General features: G+C 32.4%; 1 pseudogene across 1 annotated transcript; it reads left to right on the forward strand.

Moving 5' to 3' along the window:
* Positions 1-609: 609 nt before the first annotated feature.
* Positions 610-698, forward strand: BDCG_16699 (annotated as a pseudogene). The gene has a single exon. The product of its transcript is annotated as a tRNA-OTHER (tRNA).
* Positions 699-7,047: the final 6,349 nt, after the last annotated feature.

Here is a 7,047-nt window from a genome sequence, read left to right on the forward strand (position 1 = left end):
ATTCTCAGTCATTCTTGATCACTGATCCTCAGCTGCTATGAACACATGTATATTCTTCCACCCTGAAGCTTCATCACATACATGTATAAATATTCACCTTGATTACTGATTCTTGCACTTTCTCTTTCCTTTCTTCTTTAATGTTTTTATCTTTGTTATATAAGACCTATCAATATTATACCGATCTATTCGGCGTAGGCCCCTTACATTATATAATAAAGAGAAAAATGTTAGAGAAAGAAAGAAAGAGAAAGTGTGAGAATCAGTAATCAAAGTGAATATTTATACATGTATGTGATGGTGTACGCGGTGGTGCTTCAGAGTGGAAGAATATACGCGCGTTTGTAGCGGCCGAGGATCGGCGATCGGGAATGAGGTGGTAGAAATCTATGAAGTGTACGGAATAGTCTATATGATTGATCGGGCGCAGCCCGCCACAAATTCTTATACTCTGAAGAAACTTAGTAATGAGTAGAAGAAGATAATTGAATGAGATTCTCAGCTCATTAAGCTATATAACTGACAGCGTTTCTTATACAAACTTATCAAGAGAAAGCATGATTCAGTCTTGAAATTCAAAGACACAGTGCTGTATTACAAGTACACAGAGCCCCGGTGGCCGAATGGTTAATGCGGCCACCTAGTAGCACCTTGGCGTGGGAAACCAAGACGCGTGGGTTCGAAACCCGCAGGGGATACATTAAATCCGGAACTCAAGCACCTCAGGTTTCTAATAAATACAGAGGTGTACAAATCGCTTCAATGAATCGCTCTATGTTCCTGGGCTGGGAAGTTATTATTGCATGTATCTAATTGTCACTTCTTTGTATTTTCCTATGTTCTTGTTATCTTAGTGTGATCTCAACACCTGTATTTCCTCCTGTATAATCAACACTTGACCTGTATTTAACATCACGCAAGGACTCATCATAAGCTCCGCTTGCATATGAGTATAATGAAAGAATAATAATAATAATAATAACAAGTACACAGAGCTTAAAGATATTATCAGAGCTGAGAGCCTCAGTGACTGAATGATTAATGCGGCCACCCGGTAGCACCTTGGCGTGGGAAACCAAGGCGCGTGGGTTCGAAACCCGCAGAGAATACATTAAATTCAGAACTCAAGCACCTCAGGTTTCTAATAAATACAGAGGTGTATAAATCACTTCAATGAATTGCTCTATGTTTCTGAGCTGGGAAGTTATTATTGTATGTATCTAATTGTCACTTCTTTGTATTTTCCTATGTTCTTGTTATCTTGATGTGATCTTAACACCTGTATTTTCTTCTGTATAATCAACACTTAACCTGTATTTAACATTATGTAAGAACTCATCATAAGCTCTGCTTGTATATAAGTATAATGAAAGAATAATAATAATAATAATAATCAGAGCTGAGAAACAGAATCTTCACTATAAGATATTTAAGAAAATGAGACAGAAGTTCTTTACAATAATTAACACTATTGAGATTAAGAGACAACTTCTAGAATTATCTATTAGTAAGAAATTCAAGATAAATAATAAGAACAAAATTCAATTTATATTTAAGAAGTAAGTATGACTTACTCAGAATCTCTTTCACTTATTAGACTATTAAACTGAAGATTAACATGAGCTTTATATTTATCAGATGCAAATAATTCAGAATTAAGTTTCACTCTGCAGCTTATATAAGAAGCTACACAAGTGAAGAGTCTTATCTACTGACTCTGAGATGAATATTGTGTTTAATGACATTATTGACACTGATATCTTTTTCATCTTATGTTCAGGTACTCAGTGTCTCTTCTGTCTCAGAGATAGTCAGCTGTTATACTTCATATGAATGTACTTCTTTTCACAACTCAATCATCTTCAAAGACATGTTCAAGATTGTCATCTCTGCTACCTTGACTCTGATGCTCTGCTCTGATGTTCTCATCTATCATGCCCGGATGTGCTGAATGATGTTCAAGATTTTCAGGAACATGTGCTCATGATTCACAGCATTTACATGTGACTGATCATGTCTCTATATTGTCTGCCTGGTTAGAGTTCTTGTAGTGAAGAAAAACCGTCATTAAGAAATTAACATAGAAACTCATAAATAGATATACAATTGATGAGTCACTAGACATTCTTCGACCCCGAACAGTTAAGCCATCACAGCATCTAGAGGACTAGTGGAACTTTGAACAATGTAGAAGCTGAACATATCTTGATCAACGCAAGATCGATGTCTTTCTTGTACAGTAGGAAATATTACTGTAATTGCAGCACTCATTCAGATATTCCCTCATATGCCGATGAAGAGCAGCGTCTTATATCGCGGCAGGCATCCTCTCATCATTCATCTCTGGTTGCCCGGCTCGTCTCGCTGTTCGACACGTGGGTTAAGAATAGCCTGCCTCTACAGAGAATATAGGGCTTGAATATTAAACAGAAGTCTATATTCAGATTTCCAAATGAATTTCTAGCTAGATTTGTAGAGTGCGTAAGAACTTATTTTCCACTTCTCCACGCCCCTCTCATTCTATATCATCTGTTTGAGTGAAGTTCTTGTAGCGAAGAAAAGTCGTCATTAAAAATTAACATCTATAGATATATAGTCGAGATGAGTCACTAGACATTCTTCGACCCCGAACAGTCAGGCCATAACGGCATGCACAGAACAGAATCTAGAGAGTTAGTGAAACTTTGAATAATGTAGAAGCTGAACATGTCTTGATCAATGCAAGCATGATATCTTTCTTGTACTATACAGTAGAAAGGAAATATTACTGTAATTGCTTTTAATAGATGGACCTGTTACGGGATGAAGATTAACTTTACCAGGGTGAATAGCAGCAGTATACTAGATCATATTGAAACTGAATCTTGAAGAAGAAGAAGAAGAAGAGAAAGAAGCTATCTAAGCTAGAGATGAGTGATGAGTGAATATGAGATGATAAGACTTGTATGAGTCATCTGATCATGTTCTATGCTCTAAGATTCTTATATTCTGTCTTCTCATCTTCACTGTGAGTTCTTCCTTCTGTGGTTAAAAATACATATATATATGATATATTAATATTTATAATTCATTGCTAGTGAGATGAGCCCTGCTCTAGTTACAGCTGACAGAAATTCATTGCTAGTGAGATGAGCTCTGCTCTAGTTATAGCTGATAAGACAAGCTCTGCTCTGAGATTTCTAGTAAGATATACTCTGCTCTAGAGATTACAGTAGCAGAGACTCTCAGCTCTACTATATATTAGAATTATATACTAGTGAGACAAGCTCTGTTCTAGATTCAGTGCTGATTATTATATTAGATTACTGTGTTAATATTATTATAATTCATAATATTGAACTTGAAATGAGAGAAATATGCCTGTTTAATTGATTATTCTGACTGATATATCAGAAATAATATTACTGAGTGAGAGAGACTGCAGCTGATATAAGTAGTACTTATAGAAGATCTCTATATATAATTGAGTATTGATGAGATGAGTGAGATTCATTTACTTATTGAACTGAGATTCTTTTTCAAGTCAGTATATAAGAAACTTGACTTTGTTTTCTCTTATAAGTTTTATATCTAGAATCTCATCAATGTTATAGTCTTTATCTGTATTATCTATCTCTGAGTGAATAATCTCTGAGAGTATATAATTATTATTAATTTCTGTGACTCTGTAAGATTCTAGAAGAGAGATATGAAAAACATTATATATATAATATAATGAGAATAGTGATAGCTTGTAGACTTAAGTGTTAATATATTTTTACACTGTGAAGAGTTCTAGAAACTTATGATTTAACTTCTTATTAAGATATCTTATTTTTATATTTTTATCATTGAGAAAGACTAGATCTTCTTCTTTGAATTCTTGAGAATTGTTACAGATATAGTGAGTCATGAGATCTTAAGTATATAGTAGACAGAAGTAAGTCTCTTCTTGAACTTCTCTGATTAGTACTGTGTGATATTCAGCATCTGAGTGATTTAATTCTGAGACTGAGAAGTTGAGTATAGTCAGCAGTGATGAATAATGTTCTAGATTTATGAAAAAGAGTGTGATATCTAGTGCTGAATGAACTGAATTACTGTATACAAACTCTGCAAGAGCTAGAAGATTTATTCAGTTTATTTAAAGATAGTCTATATAAAGATAAATATAGATTTCTAACTCTCAGTTCTGTCTTTCTGTTTATTCATCAGTCTGTGAATAATATACTGTCAAAAGTCTGTAATCTATGTTCAGAGTTTGTGAGAGAGTTTGTTAAAATTCTGAGATGAATAGATGATCTCTGTCTAAGATAAGAATAGCAGACATGCTATATAGATAAACTATATTGTTAATGAAAAGATAAGTGAGTGTCTCTGAAGTAATATTAATAACTGTAGATATATAGTGTGATCTCTTTGACTGTTTACAGATAATAACTAGAATAATATTAAAGATGACTTCTATTGCTGCACAGAGTGATTTAGAAAGATTAATAATGAAGTTAAGTGTGACTGTATACTAGTTAGTATTTGAAATGAGAACTGATGTTAGCTTGTTATATATGTGATATGATATAGGTTTTGTATGCTTGTATATCTCACATCTCTTATAATATTTATCAATTTCTTGATATATGTGAGACTAATAGAATCAGTGTTGAATTAGGCTGTATATTTGACAGAAATCAGAGTGACTGATGATGAGAGTATTATAAAAGTATTCTAGAAGAAGTTGCTTTGTAAGAAGATATTCAGAGACTATAATACAATTCTGATAGAAAAGCAGTTCATTTTCAATAGCTCAATTCTCTAGATAGTTATGATTAATAAGAGAAATAAGAGATTCAAGATTCTCTGAGAGATGCTGATGTATAATGTCTAGAAATGAGCTGAGAGTAAAGTCATCACTATAATACATATCTGTAGCTATTAATATAGCAGCTATTCTGACTTGATGAAGATGATCTTATGATCTGTTCAGAAAGTGATGAAAATTGTTATTAAACTCTATCAGCTTCTCTGACTTTGATCTGTAGTCTGAGTGCTGACTAGAGACATCTGCTGAGTTTTTATAATCTTTCTTATACTTAATAATAATGTCTAGCTCACTCAGATGCTGTGCTCAGCAGGCCTGACAATGACTGAGTATTTTAATTATTAGAAAGAGAAGAAGGTTATTATAATTACTGTAAATAACTGTTTTATAATGATTACTCTGTATGAAGTGACTTCAATGTCTGATTAACTCTATGATAGTCAGCATTTTCTAATCATATATGCTGTAATTATATTCTATATTTATCATTTTTCTGCTGTAGAATACAACTGAGTGTAGATATTCATCTGCTTCTTTCTGTATAAGAATTTCACTTATGATGTAGTCACTGACATTGCAGAAGATTATGATTTCTAGTTCATTAGAGTAGAAGATGAGAGAAAAGATCTTGATAAATTTATCTTTTAGCAGCTGAAAACTGAAGTCTTCAGTGTCTGTTCATTGAAAGATCTTATTAACTTTCAGCAGATTTATCATTGATAGAGTAACTTTGCTATAGCAGTGTATGAAGTGATGATAGAAGTTACAGAATTCTAGAAATTCACAGACATCTTGAATAGATCTAGAAGTGAGCTATGATACTATAGCTTCTACATGCTTTGAGTTCATTCTTGTGCTGTGACAGCTGATTATATAGCTCACAAAGTCAATTTCTTCCTGTAGAAAGTAACATTTGAAGAGATTGTATATCAGCTGAGTCTGTCTGAGTTTCTGAAGTATCTTTCAGATGTGTTATCAATGAGTCTCTGAACTGTCATCTTTTATGTATATAATAACATCATCTATGTAGATCATAGTGAATTTGTCTATGTATAAGAGAAGAGCTGTCTGAATATACTATTGAAAGTGACTGAGAGAGTTGCAGAGACTGAAGAGAATAACCAGATATTCATAATTTTCATAATATATTTTAAAAGCTGTGAGATATTCATAATCCTCTGTGATTTATAGCAGATGAAAGACATGAACCAGGTCTAGCTTTATGACTCAGTGAATTCTGTTAAATCTTTTCAGAAGCTCTGAAATTAGAGATATTATATATTGATTTTTAACTGTAATTGTATTTAGATTTCTATAGTCAATATAAAATCTTTTAGAGCTGTTCTTCTTAAGAGTAAATAATACTGAGAATGCATGAGAGCTTTTACTAGGCTGAATGAATTCTTGTTTCAAATTCTTATTAATATACTTCTTCAGAAGCTGTAGTTTCTTCTCACTTATATTATATAGTGAACTCTTCTTGAGAGTCTTATTATTTATCAAAGTTATCTTCATATCTGCATCAGAACAGAGAGGGAGAGAGTTTGCTGTAAATAGATGAAAAATATTCTGAAAATTCTCTAACTGAGATGACAGAGTGTCTGATACTGATTGTGTTAGTTCAGAGAATTATAACTAGACTATAATGAGAATTATTTCCTCTCTGAGGAATTTTCATGACAGAATATCTTCTATATCTTATTAGTATATCTGAAACCTGTTGAATATCTAGTCTGTGTTTCAATGAATGTTGAGATTCATGTTATATAGTCAGAGCATGTCTAGAATAAGAGATAAAATCATTGATATAGAGTGAAAGTAGTATGTGATTAGCTATTCATCAGAGTTCAGCAGAGTAAGTTTATAGATAAAAAGAGCTGTTTAATATAAGTAATACTGTAGATTCTTCAGAGAGATCTCTACTACTAGTATTTTAACAGTATTTAATACTTCTGCTACTTTTGAGATTATGATATTTAACTCTGCATCAGAGTTAACTAATGCTGAGAGAGTAATACAGCTGAGATATTTTATATTAGAAAGAGTGTTATAGATGTGATATATAAGATATATTATATTATTGAGAACTGAGATAGTATTGAGAATTAATATATTATAGTAAATAATCTTTATAAATAAGATATATTCATCAATCTGCTGAGTGAAGAAGTTGACTTAAGACTTATCAGTGTATGTGACTGTCTCTAGTGATATACTGATTCATTTTTTAATTTTAAAAAGAAGAATGA

Source organism: Blastomyces dermatitidis (assembly GCF_000003525.1).
Source record: "Blastomyces dermatitidis ER-3 genomic scaffold supercont1.3, whole genome shotgun sequence".
Classification (NCBI taxonomy): Eukaryota; Fungi; Ascomycota; class Eurotiomycetes; order Onygenales; family Ajellomycetaceae; genus Blastomyces; species Blastomyces dermatitidis.